Source organism: Rhinolophus sinicus, linkage group LG02 (assembly GCF_036562045.2).
Source record: "Rhinolophus sinicus isolate RSC01 linkage group LG02, ASM3656204v1, whole genome shotgun sequence".
Taxonomy (NCBI): Eukaryota; Metazoa; Chordata; class Mammalia; order Chiroptera; family Rhinolophidae; genus Rhinolophus; species Rhinolophus sinicus.
Genome location: NC_133752.1, coordinates 46,809,375 through 46,834,810, shown reverse-complemented (window position 1 = coordinate 46,834,810; position 25,436 = coordinate 46,809,375). Strand labels below are relative to the sequence as shown.

The window sequence follows — 25,436 nt, the reverse complement described above, 5'->3', positions numbered from 1 at the left end:
TGAAATATGTTTTATAGCTAATGTGAGGAAATGTACAACATGACAAATGATTCAGAAAGTATAAAGATCTAAAAGGCATGCTTAGAAGAAAAACAAAATAACTGTACAAAATTATTCTTTAACTGGTTTTGTTTACAATTTTGCTGTGTTTGTGACTAAAATTCACTTAATCGTTAACTGTATTTTCCTGTCATTAATCTTGCTTCCTCTTCTTTTTTCTTTTATTAATGCCTAAATGGGACTTCAAAGTGACTAACTGATAACCTTACAGTAGCCCAAATAGCAAAGCTCTACTTATGGCACACATGGTTTTTTTTTTCTTCAAACAATATGCAAATATACCATGAATGTTTCAAAAAACACAAACTAGAAGTACAACAAAATTAAGGTATTAAAATGAAACTTTACATTTAAATGCATTTCACATTTAAATAAATTTAATAAAATATTTATTTTAAATAAAACTTTATATAAAATACAATGATATGTTTAAATGCATCATTTTATTAATCAGTTTCCCTCATCAGGAAGATTTTTTTTCAGTTATTCTAAAAAAAAAATGTCACAAGCTCATCAAACTCATGCTGTGGGTTTAAGATAGGAAAGGGAAAAGAATTGTGGAACCAACACATCTCTGAGATTCAATTTAGAAAAAATGTATTCTTAGTAATTTCAACTCTCTGTAATAGAAAAAGGAAAAAAATGTCACCCATCAAATTATGTAGAATTTCAGAAAACACATTCCAGTACTGCATGTGGTTTGATACAACATAGTACCACTGTGGCATTCGTGACATTTTCCCATGCTCTACCTTCTCAAAGATAAATAGGCCAGTTCTTCCTGTAATTTTCCACAAAATCTTTCAGAAGAGCTTTTAATAATCTGGAGATGGTAGCAGGGATAGTGGTCCAACTGACCTTCTAGACAAAAGCCTAGGGTCAAATTAAACCTGATTTAAAATCACAGGGAAAAGTAATTTTAGGGAAATTTCCCCCAGGCAATCCTAGCCATCTGTAATTTTAAAGCAATAAATGAAAAGAAGTGAGCAAATGGAGAGAAATGTACTAAAAGATGATTGTCATTTGTTCTGGGAGACAGCACTCCTTTTATGTCTGGTTAGAATTTATAATGTATTTGTTCCCAAGGTTCTCAAAAGAGCAGTCACAAATCAGTATGTTTCTGGCCATAGGTTTTGCATCCAAATTTAATGCTGCTGCCTGATGGATAATGGAAGTCAACTAATCACTGTATGGTTGTAGAGATTTAATGGAGCAAGAAATTCTATAATTTATCATCAGGATTGTTTGATTATTTGGGGCCATACCTGTCTTCTTCTTGAAAAAACAATTTCTCTCAAATTTATTCCTCTCATAAAGAACTTCTGTCTGTTCTACCACCACATCAAATTGTTTCCATGACTTTTTTCCCACCCCGAGTCTGTCATCTAGAATTCTCTAACTCCTCCCTCCTCACCTTCCCAGCCAAACTGCTGAGAAGCATCGTCTACACTTGCCGTCTTCATGTTCATCTCCCGGTAGGTCCTCACCCTACTCTGTCTTCTCAGATCATCACAACAGCAAACAAGTTCATGGTCATGGCACCTGTCACCCAACAGGACCTAATGGACAACTTTCAGTCCCGATCTTCCTTGGCCTCTAGGCAGCTCCCTTCCCAGAGTTTCTGGTCAGCACATCCTCATGGCTTTCAGAAGAGTGTACACAAACTCTGAAGCCAGAACGCCTAGATTTAAATCAGCTCTGCCATATACTGCCTGCAGGATGATGGTCTATACGCCACTTGCCCTCTCTAGGATTCACATATTTTTCCACCTGTAAAATCAGGGGTAACAGTAACACCAACCTCTTTTGAGAGAATTGAATTGATTTAATATGTGTAAAAGTATAGAAACCAGTGCTGGGCACACACTATCACATACATTTTAGCTTTCATCATTTTTATTATTATTTTCCACCTACTTCCCTGGTCACTCCTTTTTTGGAGTACATCAGGTCTTTTTAGTTTCTCTCTTCCCCCGAGCTAGTGTCCGTACTTGCTGATAAGGCCTAAACATAATCTCCAGCGCATCCCAATTTCTTAAACTTTAAACATACATCTGCAGCTACCGACTGGGTATCGCAAACTGCACATGTCCACAGTTGAATTCATCTTCCTGCCAAGCCTGTTCCTCCTCCAGTGTTCCTTTTCTCTAAAATTGCAACCACCACCCACACAGTCATCCAAATCAGAAACCAGGAATCATGCCTGCCTCTGTCGTTCTCCTCATCTTCCAAATGCAAACAAGTCATGTCGAGTCTACCTACTTCCTAAGTATCCCTTGAATACATTTGCTTCCCTTCCAACTTGGCAGCAGCTAGTCCAGGCCACCACTGTCTCTCCTGGGCCATTGCAACAGCCTCCCTTTCTCTTCACTGTTAGTCATACACTTCTTTAAACATTTTCTAAATAGCAACGAAAGCACTCTGCTAACACTCAAATCTGATCACGTGTCTAACCCTTTCCTTAAAACTCTTCCATGTTATAATGAATATGGCATACAAAGCTCTTCATAATGTAATTGGCCCCTGCATACTTCTTTCTCTTGCATGACTTGCAGCTCTTCAAATCTCTGTCACTTCTGGGCCCTCGTAGGTGCTGTTTCCTCAGCCTGGAATATTCTCCTATTCCACCAGCATCCCTCCTTCATCTGACTAATTCCTATCCAACCTTCTTTTTTCAAGGAGACAATCTCTGACACATAAACCATGTTCAGTACCCTTGTCATGTGCTCACACACAAACAAACAAAAAAAAACACTATAGCCCACCTGATAATGATATTTCTCATATTTTGTTACATATTTAAAATTAGCATACAGATAAATTATAGAATTACAAACTATGATATATGCTCTGAAGCAAACTGTCTGTTGCCCTCATTAGACTACAATCCCATGAGGATCTTTTCTGAGCTCAGTGCTTAGAATAATAGGCACTCAGAAAATACATACTTTATATTATATACCGTGTGCATATAAATCCATAGAAAAAGGAATATCATCAGTGCTAACAGCAAGAAGTAGGAGAAAAGAAGAAGAGAAAGACGACCTAATTTCTTACTTGCACTTACCTGTTAGATTCTCTGAGGGCCTTAACTGTCAACGCCCATCTCCCAAACATCAACTCTACATCTCCAATGTCATCTTCATAGCTTTGATGAAGTAAAAGGTAATTCATACAATGCCTGGTATAACCCCTGATACATCTTTTAATTTGTCCAATAGATATAAATAATTTGTTGTACATGTTACATTGTGCTAGACATTGAACTGTATTCAAATTAAAATACTATAAAGCTCTTAGAAGCTTAAAGATAAAATAAATGCAATTTATATTAAACATGCACAAGACATTGGTATATAAACACTATGTAAAAAATGATTTTTAAAATGTAAAGTCTTTCCATAATGATCCTGCCTTAGAGTATAAGATAATAAATGACAACCAGATAATGTTGCTACAAACAGAAATGATAGGCTAAAAATAAGTTGGCTTTTAAATTATTTTTGCTTTTTATCGGTTTGCTCTCCTTCTCACCCTGGCCTTCTTCCATTTACTACTTTCTGTCTCTCTTACTCTCTCTCTCCTCCTCTCCCCAATTGATAACATGTTACATTATTCATGTAATGTCAAAGATGCCACCCTAAATTGGAAATTACTCAAAAGAAATCAAACTAGAATCAAGAGATTTCCTAACATTTAAAAAAACGCTAATTTGTGTTGAAATTGGTTTAAGATCAAATAATAAATGAACAAATAAGGAAATGCCATATGATAACCTTTAGAAAACAACTAGCACATGAAATTACTTCTGTAAATTAATGTCGGATAATTTTTAAGGAAGGGCAGAATCAATTTCATGGAAGAGACAGATAATTTTTTTAAAGTTTTAAATTGTTTTCTTTAAAATTAGTGGTAGATGTATTTTGGGAAACCTAAACAATTGTGACTAACTCTAGAAGTTCATCTTAACTATTTGAGACCTGGTCTTTAACATTTTTAATTTAAGCTTGACAAGACTACTTTCTCCTAGAAGTGATTCTTGAGACTTGTTTGGAGGTTCTATGCAGCAGTGAGGGCTACCCACAGATCCTTGATCAGAGGGTCGTTTCTGGGAATATGAGACTTAGAGCACCAGGAAGTGTTTCTACTTTTATCAAGTACGCATATAGAGCTTTGGAAGGGCCAAACACGGAATCATGATGATAGGGGAACACATGTCTATGAGGACAAATCAAATAAGGTCTTTGGTTCCAAGACTCTCCAGGGAGGCTTTCCCTGGCACCATACCTAGAATTGTAACCCTCCACTACAGTCCCTAATCCATTTTCTTGCTTTAATATTCTCCTTGACCATTAGCACCATCTAATATATAACATGTTTCATTTATTCATCTGGTCTATTGTCCGTCTCCTTAAACTGGAACATAAGCTCATGAAGTCTGGGATGGTTTTTTTAATCTACTGTAATCCCACAACTAGAACAGGACTTGGGATATAGTAGTGTTCAATAAATATTTATTGAATGAATAAACGAAAGCAAATCTATCCTTAGAATCAATATGATAACTGATGAAACAGTCAGATTACTTTACCTCCACATGGTAAATTTAGTGTAGTTAAAAGTCTTGCTAGAGATTAAATTTAGAAACAGTTTTCTGCACTAGTGATAGAGGTTGTTAGTCACTCGATTACCCAGGAAAAGCAAATCATATCTGAATCACTTCAAATGGATTCTTTAGATACTGCTGAAGGTCTCTACCTACACTTATGTGAGTGGATATCCGGAAGCTAGTATGTAATAAGCCCTTTTGTGTTTGAGAGTCATAAAGAAGAAGCTGCCTCATACCAGAGAGAGAATGGGAAAAATGGTAAGTGGTGAGAATTCTGAATGCTTAAGATAGTGAACATCTGTACCCAACACGATGGGCTAATCCAGAGCAAGCTTGCAAACCGTGAAGAGGGACTCCTGCAACTAGTGATTGTATCAGTGCCTGGATCAAGAGCTGGAAGACAGCACCCAATTAACCTGCCATTGCCACTCTGCACATTCAATTAAAAATGCCCTTTAATTTTCTGCATCACCATGTGAATCAGTATATGAAATCCAGGCACGGAGGCTGGGGATGGATTAAGGCCTCTGAATATCATCTAGAATCTTCTACTGGCACTCGAGGCCCAGTGATTTGTCCAAATATTACTATCAAACTTGTCATTTTGTCCTTGTCACATATGCTTCTTCAATATCTATTTGCCTTTTACCAACAGTCCAATTGCTAAAATTTCAACTTCCTCCAAGCCAATCCATACTTTCTTTAACATACAATGCATGACCTCCTCTTCTCCTTTCCTTCCTTGACTAATTAATTCTATACTTCTTTTCATAATGGCTGTGGAAATTATTTTTAAAAGCTTATTTTGGCAGAGAAATTGAGAATCTGCAAAGCACGTCCAAATACCTAAGTTTTTTGTTGTTGTTGCTATCTCAATAATGAAACTATTTGGTAATGATCCAAAGCAAACCAATCTCTTTCAAAGTTTGTAGTATTAAAATAATAACAAAATTTAATTCTTTGCTCAAGCTAGACAGTGTATTAAAATGTTTACACTCAATTATCTCAACTACTATGGGGTACAAACTACATGCCCATTCTATAGATAAAGAAATTAAGTCTTAAAAGTGTTAACTAATTGCCCAATGTCAGACTGGAAATCTGGATCTGACTTGTATGAGCCCCTGGGCACCCTCTGTGCCGTTGGGCATGATTCTGTGACAGAGTATATGTAATAGCAGGGCTGTAGCACAGGTTGAAGTCATCTCAACTATCACCAGGGACATAGAGTATAAAGAACAATAAAAATAACAGTGTTTAATTAAACTAAATAAATAGCAAATGCGTACAATTGCTTGGGGCCTCAGACAGAGTTGTACAGTGACAGGGGAGAGACGTTGAAGCTAAATATGACAAGAAGTCGTCTGTAAGCCCTGTTCTCACCTCACCCCCAACACAGAGAGATTTTAGCTTCGGCAAGAAGGACTGGAGGCTTCCCTTCCACACACAGCCACAGAGACTTCAGCTTCCCACACAACACTGCCTCGCCTGCTTTCTTCTCTAGTGCTACTTACAAATCTTTATTTTAACCAGGTTTTTCTGGCCATATGAACAGATTTAGGATTTGAAAGAGGGTAGGATGGAGGGAGAGCCTCAATCATTAGCCTAAAAGTCTAATTTCATTCTCCAGGTATTACATTCAACTTTTTTCTTTATTTTCTTAAGTAAAGAGGCAGTGAAGTGTAATGCGTAAGTGCACACATTCTGCTCTGCTACTCACTAACTATGGGACTTTAAACATGTTACTTAGCCTCTCTGTGCTCAGTTTGCTCATCTGTAAAGTGGGTATTATAATAGTACCTACATAATGGTGAGGTATTGTAAAGAATACATGAGATAATATATGTAACATACTTGAGGATAGTACCTAGCTCAGAATAAGTTTTCTATAAGCATTTACTATTATAATTACTATATAATGCATATGTCATAAGGATTACAAAAATAATAGTTAATATTCAATGAAAATTATGCTAAGTGATTTCCATTTAATCCTCATAAGAACCCTGTGGATACTGTCACTGTCCCAATTAAAAATGAAACATACTCAGAGAGGTTATGGAGGAGTCCAAAATTACCCAAGCAACTGGGTGAAAAAGATGAAAGGATTAAGAAGTGAAAATTGGTAGGTACAAAACAGTCACAGGGATGTACATATAGCATAGGGAATATAGTCAATATTAATAATTATGTATAGCAATAACAATGTATAGTCTCAGGTGGGTATTACACTAATTAGGGGAATCAATTCATAAATTATATAAATGTCTAACTACTATGCTACACACCTGAAACTAATGTAAAATCATATTGAATATCAACTATAAATGAAAAAAAATTTAATAAAAATAAATTTTAAAAAAATACCCAAGCAGTTAAGTAAGTTAGGACTCAAACCCAGCAGTTTGAGTCCAGGATCAACTCCTAACCACCATGCTATTTCAGCTGGGTAATAATACCTGCTGATAGGTACTGAAGTTTTATTTTGTGCCAAGAATTGTTCTAATAACTTTACGTCTCTGATATCTTATATCTCATGAAAATTAATTCAAATCCTCACAACTAACTTATGCTTTTATTGTTCCCATTTTATAGATGAGAGACCGGGCAATTGGTAACATGGCCAAGATCATACAACTAGTAGATGGGTAAAGTAAGTGTACCCCACAGTGAAAAGTAGGTAAAGCTGAGTTGCTAAATTGAAATCTCAGTGACCTAATACCAGATTGAGTATCACAATTTTCAGAAACGAAATGTCATCCTGCTATAGTCATCTAAACAATTTCTAAGCCAGAATGATTAAGACAGATACTCAACACTGGAATCCTAAAAGAAGAAACTGATTAAATGCTAATATATTCTGATTTGCCTTACTATTCAATCATTTTCCCACCTCTAATAGCAGCTATTTTCACTGTCATTTTTATTCTGTCCTCTACAATTTGAATAAATTCACTATTCACAAATAGGGATTAATTATTTTTAGGAAGCAAGACAATCGCCTTCATTTGGTTCCTGTCCCACAGAAGTTGAGACGATGTAGTGAGAGACGGTGAATGAATAGTCAGCCCATTCAACTGTGACAAGAGGAGAATCTGTCAGTGATATATCTGGCCAAAACTCACAGGAACTTATAAGCATCACTATCAATAGTAATAGATAACTACTGTGATTGGGTGGCTGAGCAGGACCACAGTAGTCCCATAACTCTTGAAGTATTTATGCAAAATAGAAAAATAAGCTTGGTTTGGGGAGCAGAGCACAGGTTTGGTTTAGCCCCAACCACCCATGGAGCCTCAATTCTATATACCAAAGCCTTGGTGTATGTTCTGAACAGATCTCAGTGAATCTGAGCTAATATGGGAAGGTGTCTTTGACGTCCAGAGACACATGATTGATAGCAAGGACAGAAACACACTGTTACATATCTAGAGAACAGACTAAGTAAAATATTAGGGTCAAGAAGAAAGATGGCGAGCAAAATTGATTTATAGGAACATTGTGTGGGAGAATAGCAATGTGCCATGGGAAATAATACCAGTCAGATGGTCAGAACGAGTTATTGGATCCCATATATTTACAGCAAAATTAAATACTTGATTTGCTAGGCAAAAAGAAAGCCGATGGGAATATATATAAAGGGATGATGAATAAAATTTAAGATTTGGGGAATTCTTCAGAATGTTATTCAGGTTAAGAAAAGAAAAGTTGATGATCAATTGTGTGGTCACAAATTAACTATTGGTAGACAAGTAATAAATTAACAGGATCCTGGTAGGAAAGAAGACATGTTGATGATAATGGTAGTAAATTGGATGGAAACAAACACAAAACCTGGCAGTTACTGAGCACTGAATGCATGTGGTTACATTCAGACCCTTACCATAGTCTTATGAGACCAGCACCATTATTAATACCATTTTACAGATGAGGAAACGGAAGCTTACGAGATTATATGACTTAACCAGGATCTCAGATGAAGTAATAGAATTTGAGTTTAAACCCAGGTGGTCTAATTTGGGAGTTTTCATCCTTGACCACCATACTACACAGCTATGTGTTAAATTAATGGAAGTAGCCATAATTAACAAGAATACAGATGCAAGTACTAGACACATCAAATGTTATCCCACCTCCATTTGCACAAAGAAGAGTCAGGATAATGTGGTCTCTGATAGCAATGGTAAACCTTACCAGAATACAGCTATGGAAATGAGATACAATGAAATTCAAGTACTTTTAAAAATGACTTCTCTGCTAACCAAGAAAATAGTTTATAATACACAAGATTCAGTGAACAAAATGGAATGCACTTCCATGCCTGGCTGCATCATCCCACTTTGGAACCGACAGAGAACAAGTTTGCTGTGTAGGTATTTTGTGATAATGACTTTACTATTATTAACAGCGACAATAGTAGTTTCAGGCAGCCTTTCATATTTCCATAGCAGCCTTCAACGAAGGAGCAAAAGCACCTGGCAAACACTCTCATTTGTATTATTGATGGCTTAGATTAATAGAGCGCCTTTCTGTCGAAGAGCTCATTAATCCTTACACAGACTCTTGTGACACAAACAGGCAAGCAATCCATTTCTATATTTTACATATGAAGAAAAAAACAAAACCTGAGAACCTGTGTAAAACTGCTTGGTAATACCATGGTTGGACCTACCATGTTATCGAAATCATAAAGAACCTGGCATTTCCCTTCCTTATTGACTCAAACCCTATCTCTTTTACAACTTCTTACTCTCGATTACCTGAAAACTGGAAGCCTTCCCTATCTACTGCATCCCTCATCCCTCTCCACTGATTCTCACGGCCTCTTTTCCAGACTAGGTTTTCATCTCCTCCCTCCCTCTAACTGCTTACCTTTTCTCCATTCTGTCTTCACCAAACCACTCTCAACATTGCTGCCAGAATCATTTTCTTAAACCTACTAAAAAAACAGCAGTAGCTCTTCATTGTCTATAGAAATAGACCCAAACTCCTTTATAGATCATTCACGACCTTCCTCAGTCTGTCCCCAATCTATGTTCCTAGCCATATTTCTGACTGCAAGCCTAAAGTTCTAAACCCCAAACCCACTCTGCTCCTTGCTCATTCTATTCCCTATTCTAGAATAAACCTTTCCAAGTCTAATACAGACAATCAAAATTATCTTCACAATTCCACTCCAAAGCTATCTCTTCCATGAATTCCTTCTAATACTTCCGTTGAAAATGGCTGCACCCTCAAAATCTACAACACAGGTTTAATCTTTATTTATAGGACTCATTATATTCTACCTAGGACTATGGTGACTTGTGGAAGTACATCTGTCTTCTTAGAATGTTCTATCATTGAGACTCACAGAGAGTCAACTATGTGTTAGGCCCTGGGGCATCTAATGGATAAAAAAGTAAACCACATCTCTGCCTTCATGGAGGTTACCTTCTTACAGTCTTTGTCATCTAGAGTTCCTCCTCTGAATGACCAAACACACTATTTTCCCAGTTTTCCCAAGGATGGTATGTAATCGGTGCCATTCTAGATGCATAAAAGAGATGTTGATTCATTACATACAATGGCTGCTTTTTAGAAGTGGTTCTCAAAGTGTAGTACACAGATCCCCTGAGGGCATGCAAGGCCCTTTCAGAAGTGTTGATGATGCCAAAACTAACTCCAAATAATGTAAATGCATGGTTTGCTGTTTTTATTCTCATTTTCTCTCAAATGTACAGTCGTGTCTTCCAGAGGCTGCAGGATGTATGACATAATAACAGATCGAAGGCATAAGTAGATAAAAGAATTCTGCTGTCTTCTATTAAACCGGTCATTAAACAGATTTGAAAAAAAAATGCCACTTTGTCACTAAATTATTCTGTTAAAAGTAGTTGTCTTTAAAACATATATTATTTTATGTGAACATGTGATGGTTTTTCTGTTGTTAATTCTTAAATGAATTACATAAATATTTTAAATTTATATCTTAATCTCTAATATGGTAAATACCAATGGATAGAACCCACATAAACAAAAGCTCTTTGGGTTTCTCAGTAATTTTCAAGAGTGTGAAGGGATCGTGAGACCATAGAGTCTGAGACTTGCTTCTTAGAGTACTGGGACTCACATCTTTCTACAGAACCCCAACTGAGAATGCCTCGGTGCTAGCGGAGTCATTTGTAACAGCCATGTTCTCTGAGTTGGACCTCTATTCACTTATCTACAAGTATTTCCCCCTTCCCTTCTGACCCAAGGCCCCAGGTTTGATAGCGAGCTGCTTAAGCGCAGAGATTACACAGTATTCATCTTTGTTGCTGCAGCACCTAGCACAGAAGGGGCAGCCAGGAAATATTGGAGAAAGGAAGGGAGGGACGGAGAAAAGGAAAAATTGTGTCTTACTCATTGTTCAGTTTCTATCACAATAATCTGCCTATAGAAAATATCTGTTAACCTTCATGTAAATGTGTTGAATTGATATGATATCTAAAGGGATGAAGAAGCCAGTAGTGTCACCTAGTATGTTGGTAAATCCCAGCGCCTTAGAAACTGTGAGTTTTAAAGGCTAATTTAAAAGAGTCTTCTCATAAACGAATCAACGAACAAACATTTGTGCACACTGGTCCTTCAATAGCAGAGGATCATTTTTAAATAAAGAAAGATACAAATTTTGAAAACAGATGCAGTCAATTTGGTTGCCTATGCATAACCCATCTTCCTTGCAGATAATAAAGTCTCAATAATGAGAAGTGACTTCCTATAACTAAAATATCTTGATTTAGAATGAGACAGGTAGAATTACACTAAAGATAACATCTGTCTTCCTGACCCTTCTAAGTCTCCTTCTGGCCTAGTCCTCTCTTTCAGCCATTATGAAGCTGCTTTTCATGCTCGAAAATCCCTTCACTGGCCAAGGTGACCCTTACCAAGGTACTCTGCTTGGGCCTGACCTTTTGGGTACCATCCCACACTTTCATTCCATCTGTATCATTTATTCCACATAATTTTCACAGTTAAAAAGAAATTTAAGCATCATCTATTATTACAAGTCCTTCACACACACCTGAAGCTCAGCTAGATTAAGACTTGCCCGAGAGAATATTAGTTCACCACGGAGCTGGTATGAGAATCTAACATCAAGGTTTCTTCCTTTTCCAGAGACTATACAAGGAAAATTTTAAGATAATCGGATAAACCCTTAACAAAGCACTCTTCTCCCAGACCTATCTTGATTCCATCACTATATAAAAGTATTTCCTAGGTATTCCATTCTTTTCGTCTCTTATGTTAATGCATTAAGAAGTATAGATATTATCTATGATTCAAAATCCATTATCACTAATTTACCCTTTAATGCAAGTTAGTTTATCAGGTTTACTAGCCAAGCAATTTACCTCATAACATTTCTGCTTTAACAGGAACAGTCTTCAGCCAAATGAGTAAGTGGGAATTTCACACATTATATTAGATTCAGAAGCAAAGAGTTGAGAAACCAGAGGGTATTGTGGCTCCTTAAACGATAACACAGTCAGACATCTATACTCAGGACCAAAACGAGGAAAGAAGTTCAACATAAGAGATCTGATTGCCTGTGACATTCCGCATTGCTGATCTGAACGCTGGTTGGCAAGAAGTAGTCAACAGACACATGATATAACGTATTTGGCTGGTACTCATAAATAAAAAAGAGCTTAAATGAATACTTTCCTACCTACTACGTCACATAGTTTTTGCCTAATTTATTTTATTCAATCATTTTTTATGAGGGGGGTACAATATCTTTAATTTTAATACACTAAATTCCAAAGCAGAATTATGTTGATTCTTAAGATTTATAAATGATTTTCTAAAGACAATACTGTAAATATTATCCACTCTCAAACTCAAAGGAGCTTGAAAGTGGGCCTTCAGAATTTAAAGCATCACAAACCACCTAGACCTTCCAAAACTTCAACTAGAAAGAAAACTTCAAAACATGTGGCATATATAATTTCTGGTATCTACACTATAGATAATAGATTATCACAGGTAATGGATGCTGCTAAATTGTAGACTAAACTTTCCAATAAGCCCTAATCTGAAAAAAGTTTCTTTTGTTAACCAAATTTTCATTAAGATCTCATACTTTTATTTCAATATTGTTCCTCTGATTGATACTGGTTATTGAATTCTTTATGAAGAATCTGAGGTATGCTAAAATTTATGCTGACTCACTCTTTAAATAAGCTCCAGAAAAACATCAACTTCTAAAGGAAAACATTATTATTCTCACAATCTGACATCAATTACTTGGGCTCTCTCAAACAGTGACAGTCCCAACCAAATCCATCTTCCTAGGAGACATAGCATGAAGTTCCACCGATAAGTGAAAGGCCTTTACAATTTTATACAGTACAAGGGCTATTTATGTTAGTTTTCCTAGGGTTAAATAGTCCTAAGAATTTAGTTTCCCATCTTGGTAACTTGCAGCTACTGAGAAGCCAGACAAAGCAGCCCTAGAGGGACAAGTTTCTGAATATTCTTATTCATCTCACTTGTGCGGCATTGGGTTCTAAAAACCTCTTATGTTCATTTCTGTCTCTTTTTACACTGATTATGTTGTTATCATTTCTTAGAATCCCTATTCTTACCCTTACCTGGAATTCAAACCATACCAATGTTTTAAGACTCCATTCAGGTCCAACTTTCACCTTTAATACTGAAAAGGAAAAAACCTAGTGATAAAAAAGGAAGTGCTCCCGAGTTGGGCTCCCTCAGGTCTACCACTGCTAGTTGCATGACCTAGGGCAGGTTACTAAGCCATCTATGCTTCAGTTTTATCATGTGTAAAACAGAAACACTTGGTAGGAATTCTGTGAAGGTTTTAAATGAATTAGTGCACACAAAGGGCTTTGAACAGTGTGTGGCACGAAGTAATCACTCGATAAATGTTATCCACTATTATAATCGTTATTATGATTGTCATTCTTCCTAAACTTCTCTAAACAACTACAGATTCATAATTCATAGGGACCTTAGACTTTAGAGGCCATTTAGTTCAATCTCTCACATAAAGCAGTATCATCTCTAAAAGTTCTTAATATTTGGTTAACCATGAAGATGCTTAAATATTTGCACTGCTGGAAAGTTTACTATTTTTCAAAAAAAACAGACTTGGATACAGAAAGTTACCCAAGTTAATAATCAGAAAGTTATTTTATGTAGGGTAGCTACTCTCCACTCACCAGTCTCTTTCCTGGCTCCTCTACAACTTCAGAACAAACCTGCATCCTCTATCCTCTTTCACACAATATTCCAAACAGTCTCTGACTGAAAGGACAGTAGGACACATTGTTTAGGAACCTAAAACAAATTTTGGCAAAATTTACTCAACAACAACAACAAAAAAATACCTGTTATATGAGAAACGAGGGCAATATTTGGATTCTGGGGGATTTGACAAACAATTTTCACATTTATCCCCCAATCTATTTAAATATGGTTGTAGACCTTCTGTCAGGCTGCTTTCCAAATCGTACAACTTTCCAGAGGCACAATTTTTGGTGCCTTCTTTATAGTCTAGTTATTTCTCTATGAAATCCCTTTGGCTATGCTTTATTCTCCTCATGATTTTCTTTTCCTATTTCTGCTTCTGTCTTTCTATATATCTGTCTTTTGTTCTCTCTTCTTTTTTCATCAATTATTCAACAAACATTTGTGCAGTACTACCAAGTGTCAGGCACTGTGCTAGGCATGCAAAAGTCAACGATAATTAGATCTGGCTCAAATACCGGCTAAGGCGGAGGGACAGACACAAAAACAGTGTAACATTGTGGTAATACAGTGAGGTAGATACACATAGGCTTCTGTGAGAACACCAGGCAGGAAGGAATGCACAATGGAAGGAGTCAGAAAAGGTTTCTAAAGGAAGATAACTTCATGAAATCTAAAGTGAGTCTAAGCAATACCTCTCAAACTTTAAATCACTTGAGAATCTTGTTTGAAAGAGTTGGACTCAGTAGACCTGGGTGAGTCTTGAGATGCTGCGTTTCTATCAAGCTTACAGATGATACGCATGTTGTTGGTCCCCAGACCATTCTCTGAATTGCAAAGGTCTTAAAAGATGACTAATGGCTGTGAGTAAAGGATGGGTGGGGTGAATACATGCAGAACGGACAGTGTGCAGTAAATCGCAGAGATAAGAAACACGGAGTGTGTGTGAGGAAACTGAAGCACATTGATGTCCCAGGCAATTCGAGAGATCGTCAGTTCCTAAATGGGGGTGGATGGGAGTGTGGTATACTTTAAGGAGAAGGGAATTTATTTACATAGGCAACCGAGCACAAGAAAGTAACCAGGACAGTTACATGGTAAAAACTGCAAATCAGATCTGGTGGCTTCAATGGTAGAATCATGAGCAAGACGGTAACATGCTCGACTAAATAAACCTGCTAATGATGATGCGGGCCTAACTTAGGGAGGAACAACAGATTTATTTCAAAGGGAACTGACTTGAAAAATGTTTAGGAGCTAAAGTAGGTTGACTGTATTTTCACTTACTGATTTACAAGTTAAGCAAGCTGTGATTTCTTCGCCTTCTTTGCAGGCCTAGCGTCTATTCTTCATCTGACACTTAGTAACATGAGATCTTGAACAAGCCACTTATGCTCTTTTTGTACAAGGCTCCACACTTTTAAACAGTGAAGAGTTGATCCAAATAAACATTGTGGTTTCTTTAAACCCTAAACTTTATGATCCTATGAACTAAATTCATCTCTTACTAAATCATGAAAGCATAAAATGTATTCTTAAAACTTACCACAATACCTGAAATATAAATAGACAGTGTATGATTAAAATTAAATCTACCTAGCCAACAGGTAGTAAAACTTGAGACTTTTAAAATCCTCCCTCTTCTTCACCCACGACATTCATTACCGAGTACAGCTGCTTTGTACTTATGTCCAACTGGTGATTCTTTGGTTTATGCCCTTAATCTTTTTTAACTGGATTCCTGCACCAGCACCTTAAGTGTTCTCTCTGGCTCCAAGAAATGGAAGCACTCTGGAGTCAGAAAGCCCTGGGCTTCAATGCTAAGCCCACTGTTTCTTAGCTGTGTGGTTGCCAGCAAGTTATTCAACCTCTCCAAACCTGAGTTTCCTTATCGTAAATCACAAAGATGATGTGAAGATCAAATGTTTGTAAAGTGCTTAGCACAGGGCCTACTGCACAGTAAGAACTCAATAAATGCTAGTGATTATTTTGAAAGACAAATCCCATAAAGACTTTAGCAGACACTTCACACAAAAACAGGAAAATCAAATGGCCAATAAAAAATGAAAAGATGTTCTTCATTAGTAATCAGCAAAATTCAAATTAATACTTCCATGAGTACAATTATGTACCCACCTGATAGCAAAATTTAAGAACTTATAAATTAAGTGTTGATGAGGCTATAGAGCCTCTCATATATTAGTGATGTAACTGACTGGGAAACACAGTTAGAAAAACTGACTGTGCACATACTCAAAATTCAGTAGTTCACTGCCTTGATATTTATCCTGGAGAAGCTCGTAAACATGTGTACTAGAATCTGTGAGCAATTTTATATGTGTGTGTGTGTGTGTGTGTGTGTGTGTGTGTGTATCTATAGATAGACAGACGATGGATAGATAGATAGAGAGATAGAGAGATAGAGAGATAGAGAGATAGAGAGATAGAGAGATAGAGAGATAGAGAGATAGAGAGATAGAGATAGAGAGATAGAGAGATAGAGAGATAGAGAGATAGAGAGATAGAGAGATAGAGAGATAGAGATAGAGATAGAGATAGAGATGATAGAGATAGAGATAGAAATAGAGATATAATGTTTCTCCGAAAATAAGACCTAGCCGAACAATCAGTTCTAATGCATCTTTTGGAGCAAAAATTAATACAACACTCAGTCGTATAGTATAGTATAGTATAATATAGTATATGAGACCTGGTCTTATATTATAGTAAAATAAGACCAGGTAGTTATATTATATTATATTATATTATATTATATTATATTATATCATATTATATAATACAAGACCCAGTCTTATAGCAAAATAAGACTGGGTCTTATATTAATTTTTGCTCCAAAAGATGCATTAGAACTGATTGTCCAGCTAGGTTGTATTTTCGGGGAAACTATATATATAAAGAGTATTATATATATTAAATAACTTTATTTATTTTAAATTTATTTCTTAAATAAATATATGTAACTCAGGTTCTACCTATCTACCTATGTGTGCAGAAATTTATATTGAAGTTGTTTGGATGCAGCCGAAAAGATTGCTTCCCACTATCTAACACTCAGTTACATGGTCCATCTAGTTTGTGTTATATATTAGTATAAGTAATATTGAAACAATCTAAACATCCATCAATAGTAGAATGAATAAGAAAATTGGTATATTCATGGAGTAGAATGCTATATAACAATTTTCATGAATAAACTAAATGAAATCAACCTGGAAGAATCACACAATGTTTAGCAAAATCGGGTGATCTAGAATAGGTATGCTATGTTCCAAAATGGAAAACCTACAAAGAAAGGTAAGTGTGACAACAGGCAGGGTAGTGGTTAGTGGTTACCTCTAGTAGGGAAGGAAAAGCATGTGATCTAAAAGGAACACACAAGGACTTACTGGGAATCTATTTCTTAATACAAATGGTAGTTATATGAGGTTTGCTTTATAATTATTCCTTAAGCTGTATTTTTATAGCCTCTTCTATGTGTATATTTTCACAATTAAAACACAAAAGTGATCATGTCAATCTCCTGGTTAAAAATCTTTCAAAAGTTCTTCATTTTTGAAGAAAATCCAAATTCCCTAGCTTGGTCTAGGAGTGCCTTTATTATGTATCTCCTATACCCCTCTTCAGCTTCATCTCTACCACCCCCGTTTATGCCCCAGAATGGTAAATGGCACATAGCGCCTCCAAGTAATCATGCTATCTCAAGTCTGTGGGCCCTTGAAAAATGTTTCCCCGGCTCCCCTTCCTCTGGCTAACCTCTAATTGTCCTTAATATTCAGATAAAATGTCAGTCCCTAGGGTAAGCCTTCCTTGACAAATCCCTAGCCTACCTCTACCAGACTCTGGTGCTCTTCCTTTAGCACCCCGTGTCTACCCATTTAAGAGCACCATGTCAGTACCTCACCCTTTAGAATATATCTTTCTCTTTTATTGGCATATTTCTCTTTTGTCTACACCAAGAGCTAAGGATGATATCTGTGCCATAGATCCTCAATAAATGTTTGCTTAATTAATAAAAGTTTAAGATATGTTTCCTATATCACTGGCAGTGATACTTAACTCAAAATATTAAATTCAGCCATGTAAAATTGCCGTATTTTAGATCAAAAACCGTTGATTATTCGCAATTACATGATTCCCGTTGTAACAAACACTCATTTAATACGTTGATTAAGCATAGAATAATAATGACTATTATATCAGCTTTCTCAATGTAACTGTAAGCAGACTGTAATGAAAATCATGATGTGAAATAAGTACAGGGTTAATTTCACCTGCCTTTTTTGCAGCGATAGGTTATGCATCAACTTACAGGGCAGCCCACCTACCCAGCGTTTGTATAAGCCACTAAGCAAATGAAAGAGGGCTATTGATCACTAGCTCAAAACAGCTTCTTTTGAGGTCTTACAAGCACCGCTGTCACACTCTATTTCTCAAAGATGTTATTTGACAGATAACTGGTTCATCTCTGCTGGAGACTATTGATTATTGACTTTGGTGACTGTGAAGCATCAACCATTTGATTAAAAAAGATATTTTGCCTGTGTGTGTTGATATTTTTATAAGATAATTTTTTTTCATTATTCTAACTCGCAGAGCAACTGGATCCATTTTTAATAGTTTTTATCAAGCAAAAGAATTTCTAGGCTAACATGTCCATAAATTGAGTTTTATAAAACTGTAATATGTTTCCTCTCCCTTTATTTCTAAAGATCTAAATGTTATGTTAATACATATATTTCTATATATTCCCATATACTCATGTTTATATAGGAATGTACATATTTGTGTCCGTGTAGCTATATATGTGTGTGTGTGTGTGTGTGTATATATATACACACACACATTTTCAGTGTTTTTTATTTTTTGCAACATCATTCTATACTTACCAACTCATCCCCTCTAGTAGAATTGTTTCTGAGCTAAATTATAATGCTCAATTCCTTTTATATATATATATATATATATATATATATATGTGTGTGTGTGTGTGTATAAACATATATGTACATATAGACACATATTTGTGTGTGTGTGTATATACATATATAAAAACATATATATATATATATATATATATGGAATTGAGCGTTATAATTTAGCTCAGAACCAATTCAACTAGAGGGGATGAGTTGGTAAGTATAGAATGATGTTGCAAAAAATAAAAAACACTGAAAATACTGTTCCCAACTTGTCACTCAGCCACAATAATTGTTCACTGCAGCCATCATTCATAGGCTGGTATCATCCAGGGTGTTAGCATCATGGTTCTATACAAAGTGCCCACGCACCTCAAGTGCCCATGCAACTATATGTGGTATTAATAGTACTACACACCACCATTTAACTATCCTGTCCTATTGATTTCCACTCTTTAGTTGTCATTATTTTGAGCAGTATTTCTTCAGATCCATACACTAAATCATATGCAATACTTAAATTTGTTATATAAATCACATATTTCCTGCTAAGAAACATTTTCAAATTTGCAACTCACCACTGCTTGTATGGTTTCTCATCTACAGGAAATGGGTCTAATTCAACAGCTTCTTGCATGAGTTGCCATAACGAAGATCTGAGATGATCCTGCCATTGGTGTGTCTCACGCTAGCCTAAAACCAAAGCAATAATACAGACAAGTTTGATTTTAACATTAAATGGGAATTTCACCTGCTTGAGAAAACCAAATGACTGACAAATACAATTGGTGATGGGTGATGCTGGGGGATAGCATAAAACATCCTGAGGTAGTTCACTCTGTAAAGTCATCAAAAGCACCAGAGCTTTGGTTTTACCAACACCAGCATAGTCAGATATTTTAAAATCTGACCATGAGTCCCATTAGTAACTGCTACGTTGGGTGATATGGATTTGGTTTTATGATACAAAGCACCTTACTCAGCTTCAACTGGGACAGCTCCACTGTTATATGTTTGCATATTCTGTTTTCCATGTAAGATTTCATTGGAACAGGGGGTTGCATAGTTACAGATAAAAGGAGGGGGAAATTTTGAAAACCACTTAAGTATATGAAATGAAATAAAACTAAAGTTGGTCTGAAGCAAGAAAGAGACCTGAATGTAAGTTTTTCCATAATCTGATCTAGTTACCAAAGGAGGTTTGTCATATCAATCAGTAACTGTTCCTTTTCAACATTATATTGGACCATATTCTCCAGGACTGTGCCAGTTTCAAATGTTCTACCCATTATCAAACCATGAGTTTTGATTTCTAGTTTGGAAAGTATGGTCACTATATCTAAAACAAACTTGCTGTCTGACCCAATGAGAGTCCCTTTCCTGGCCAGGTGCTTACAACTGCTGCTAGGAATCCCTCCCCGACCACACGCTTCTGCCCCAGTACCATCCCTATGTGGCCCCAGTGTCACCCACCACGTCAGAGGAGGTGAATTTCTTTCTCCTCTGAATTCCTAGTACACTTATTGTCAAATCATTAATATGTGCCTTTGATCATATATACTATCTCTGTTATTTGACCTCATCTCCCTAAATGACTATAAGCTCCCAGATGACAGAAACTTTGTGTTACAGTTTCCCCAACTCTGCCAACAATAGCAATAGCACTGAGCAGAGAACTCTGTACATGGGAGGCATTCATTCAAAGAATATTTATTATGTACCTACTATGTGCCAAACAGTCACCATCTGTCCCTGACAAAGATTATAATTTAATAGAGAATACAGGAAACACAGGAATAAGCAATTATATTGTGTGGTAAGTGCTATGACAGAGGAAGTACAGACACTGAATAAACAGTGCCGAATTAATGAACTTCAGAGCTTTTCTTCACTATCAGTGTTTTCATGTCCTATTTCCAGTGTTTGAGAAAGGGACAATTACTTGAAGAAACTCATTTTCAGGCAGCACAGGGAGAACCTAGGAAGGTTAGCATCCAAAAACCAGGAGGCAGTTTTAATTCCATGAAGACAAGTCACTACAAAGAATTTCTAATATTTTTAAGTCACTGCTGGGTTGTGGTGTTGTTTTGTTTTGTTTTGTTCCTGCTTTCTAACACACACACACACACACACACACACACACACACACACACACAGAGTAGCAAAAATCCTGGCATGCGCAGGCCACTCTGCAAATGGCTGATTGCCCTGTAGGGAACTTCATTTTACACCTGCACACCACAAGGGTTTTAGAGCAACTGTGGGTTAGGAAGGCTTCTAAGGAAATTTCACTCATTTCTTTTTCCATTCAAAACTCTAATTACCATTCCTAGGAGCATTTTTCTACAAGCCTATAAGCCTGTAACCTCTATAAGGTTTTACATTTCATAGTCACTGGGGATGAAAACAGTAAGAAAGGCCATAGTGGTTTGCTAGGAATCCAAAATGTCAATACAACTATAAAATCCTTTACCAAAAATAAGTATGAATTTGTTGTCCACTTCTCAAACCAGAAATGTCTCTATTTAAGGATATTTAGTATCATCTGAGGTCTCCGTTTCTACCAAGATTCGCAATAGTAAAGCTCCCCTCCATTAAATAAAGGTGGGAAAAGAAATAGTACCTAAACAATACAAATAATACCTAAACGTGCATACAAATTTTGCATGTTCCCCCTCTTTGCCTTGATTTCCTCATAAGAATAACCTGTAGTCAAGCTAAATCTTTAGCCAAAAACTTACAACCTTGCTACAAAAATATGCATAGACAGGTAAATTTCTGAAAACCCAGGCTCCAATTCTAAATTATATTTTCTCTTTCAAGCAATCGATACATAGCATGATCTCTTATCTGAATCAGCAGCAATGTCTCATTTCAGATTTATGTAATGCAATAAATATGTCTAATATGCTAAAGAAACAAATGGATTCTATGCTTCTTTACCAATAAGCATCTCCCTCAGTAGTCTATAGGCCCAACTTTTTCCACAAGTCGTTGGTCCTCAGAAGAAGGTGTAAAAGATTCATGTGTGATAGGAAAGAAGCATTCAGACTGCAGCAAATACAGCCCTCTACTCCTTTCGCGTTATTACTGGACACTTTGTGCCTCTTTTTGCATAAATTTTGCAACGTCCAACCATAAGCTTAAAAGAGACTGCAAGAGAAAATAATAGGAGGCATGGAAAAAGAATTTAAAATGTCAATTTGTTTACTTCTTTATTCTAATTGAAGGAAGTCTCTCTTGCTTTGAGTCCACTATGCTCATAAGCAACTAAGCAATCATTTGATTTGAACACAGCAATTCCATGCAAAGTCTTTTAGCTATAAATGTGACCTGAAGCCAGAACTAGCGCAGGAAAGGTGAGCATCTGCCCTCATCTTTAACAAACAAGATAACCCCCAATTTGTCTTTATCTTTTATCATCAGTATTAAGACTTTTTCACTAAGATTACATCCAAATTAATAGATTCACTTACATAAAGCCACTATAAAACTTAAAAAAAGAAAAAAGAAAAAGAAAAAACCTTTAAATATAAGAGGCTTTACCTTAAACATAGGCGGCTTTTCCCCATTACTTAGGTTAGGCAGATTCCTTTTGCTTATGATATTCCTATAGGATATACTTACAAGGAAAACTCTATGAATTTTCCTATACTTTTAAAACACACATATATATTATAGCATCCACAATCAATTCTAAGTTCATTCTAACCTTGAAAAATATTGACCATGTACTAAGAAACTATTAAATACTAATAACTATAGACATACCAGACAATGACAGCAGAAACACACGCGACCCCTCCGGGATCTGTTCATAAACATCCCCTTTCAGCAAGGCAAACACACTCCTCCCAACACCAGCCAGATGCTGCTCTGGGGCAAGCAAGCAGAAAGCCGGAGGCCGCTGATTTTTCCACACTACATACAATTTCTTACTGCCTTGTCATCAAGAACCTTTTTAACCAAAACTGTGAAGATTTTGTAATTCCAGGAGCCCAGCACATTAAAGATACTTTGCAACAACAGGAGGGAGTGATGTGCAAATGAGGAACATGAAGACTGTAATATCTAAGGTCATACCACCTTTGTCATCTGCTTTTCTAGTTCCGTTGTGAGGGAGAGGAAATCCAATTTGCTCTATGTGGTAAAAAAGCTAACCCGGGACTTTCTGCCAATGATAAGAGTAAGATCAAGGTAGAGAAGGGAATACATACCAGAGGTAGTGAAAATACTACAGCCAAACTGTCTGACCCCCAAAATCCAATGGTTCCAAAGTGGAGTCAGAAGCTTATGAGCTCCTTCATGAGAATCTCTATCTATATTTATAACGTATGTGCTCACTTAAAGCAGAAAATTTACAGAAGCCTCTCAAAGAGAAAGGGTCATTCCTGCAACCATTTTTAATACGTTGATCAGCATTCTGTGATCTTCTAGCGTCCGACAACTAGCAGAGTAAGGACAGAGGGAGAAATTGGACCTTGGGCTGGCGATGCCTGGTGCACTTATATCCATTTTCCTTCCATCTGAATTGTGGTCTGTCCCATATGACTTAGCCTGCCTCTTTCTGGTTCGTTCATAAAAGTTATCGTCAACACACCAGCAGCAGGCAGGGCTGCTGTACAGACACTGTCGGGCTCTGCAGCAAAGACTACCCATGTAAACAACCTTGTGATTGCTTCAGGGCCAACTGCCTTAAGATAAGCCTTTTTCTGTGGCTAAACTGCAGTACCCTGAAAAGTTATATCTTTAAGGGGGTAAAAGCAGAGACTTCGTTTCTAGATTTAAATATGGGGGAGGGGGAGAATATATATGTGTATATACAATTTTGTTGAAATATCTCCAACCTTGATTCACTTGAAGACTTTCCAATAAATCACATTTATTTTGCAGCAGACACAAATACATAAATTCTGATAAATATATTGCCATGCTCATTTCTGATGATATACCTTCCCCCCTCCCCACCAAAAAAGAGCTCTGACATTTCTAGGGGACACAGTATCCCAGCACAGAATACCTGGGAACCATGCCATTAAAAAAGAAAAAAAAAAAAAAATGCTGCCGGCTGTGACTAGATCACTTTCTTAAAGGGACCACTTCCCTATATAACTGCAGTGCCAATGTGTCCTCCTACCTCTAACCTGACCCCTGTTCTGTGTTCCTCTCCCCAGCCCAAATTTAGCCTAGAGTGTCTCTGCAAGATTAATGCCATTAGTTTTGCAACTAAAAAATATATATACCATTCCCTACTAAAATATGTAAATATATCCCAAAATATTTATTTAAGTTACACCTGTCAGGAAGTAAATATAAATGCATACTTAAAGACACAATTTTTTTTAATGTTTTTTGGAAGCATAGCATTTCTTAGATGTGGGACTGAGGTCAGCACTTCTAACAAGCACAGCTGTTCCCTTCTGTCTCTCAATATCTCTCTCTCTCTCTCTCTCTCTCTCTCTCTCTCTCTCTCTTTCTCTTCCCTTCTGTAGCTGTGCATTGGTCTGAAACCCCCTGGTTACAATAAGAAAGCTCTCCCACCCTCTGCCAACCCTCACTGCAAACAGAAAGGTTCCAACACACCCAAGTCTGGGGAGAGATACTCGCACACAGGAAAGGCTGGTGGTTTCTTGCCTCAGAGGTAGTTCACTTCATTAACCTCCTTTCCACCCCATTTTTCCACCCTCTCCCATCCTCATTCTCCCACCCCACCAGGAGCAATTAATAGACATCACCACACCCTCCAAAAAACAGGTTAGAACCCAGAATGAGCAAAGAGCCACCTACCATTCCGTGCTTGAAAACTACGGTCCTGATCCAGCAGTGTTTGCCCCAGAAATCCTCCCTACTTGTTTTCCATTAACCACATTCCAAACTGTGATAAGGAACAGATGCTTTGGAGGTGGGCAAATTGTTTAAAATTGATGGACAAGTGATTTCCAAGAAAGCCCAATCTTAGAGTCACTCAAGCCCCTAGGAATTGAGGGGTGAGGAGAAAACAGGAAAATAGTAAAAATGAAAAAAGAAAAGAAAAAGGTAAGCATATAACAAGCACCACCCACCCCCATAAAAATGAAAAGAGAAGAGCAGGTTTTAAAGAAGAGTGGCTTGCTGAATCACCCTCTTTCACTGCCTGGAAACCATTGTGCAGCGTGACGCTGCCTGTACCATTGTGGAACCTACCAGAGGAGACGGACAGAGGGCTTGGGGAATGGGGTTGCTATGGCAACTGAAAGGAGCACACATGACGTCAAAGCCCAGAGAGGTCTAGGGAGGGGTACGAGAGGGAAAAGGAAAGAGGAAAAAGTCTATGTGTGGCTTCAGCTACTGTGTTTTCCGGTGAGATGAGGACCAGGCAAAATATAAAGGAACAGGATTAGTTGGCAGCCACAATGAGCACCGACATCAGGCAGCCAGTCTGCACGACCCAGAGAAACAATCGGCTCCATGCAGCCCTGGCGCTGTACACAGCCGTGCTGAGAAACAAATACCCGCAGACCAAAACACCCCTGGAAATACAGTCAATTTCTGCTTTTCAACTAGCTCAGCTTTTTGCAAACAGCACAAAGAGAGACATATCGTATCTATAAATGTCA

The 25,436-nt window shown here is 37.0% G+C and overlaps 1 protein-coding gene across 18 annotated transcripts in view; it reads right to left on the bottom strand.

Moving 5' to 3' along the window:
• Positions 1-25,023, bottom strand: part of MAPK10 (mitogen-activated protein kinase 10) — a 287,949-nt gene extending 262,926 nt beyond the window's left edge. For 8 of the 18 annotated variants that reach the window (XM_074323986.1, XM_074323984.1, XM_019731285.2 and 5 more), the window contains exons 1-2: positions 24,628-25,022; positions 19,419-19,533 (exon numbers count right to left, since the gene is read on the bottom strand). The gene's annotated coding sequence lies outside the window, so the exon portion shown is untranslated. Of the gene's footprint in view, positions 1-19,418; positions 19,534-22,611; positions 22,762-23,057; positions 23,403-24,627 lie in introns of those variants that run through there. The other 10 variants (XM_074323976.1, XM_074323983.1, XM_074323951.1 and 7 more) reach the window with 6 other exon arrangements.
• Between the last annotated feature and the right edge of the window lie 413 nt (positions 25,024-25,436).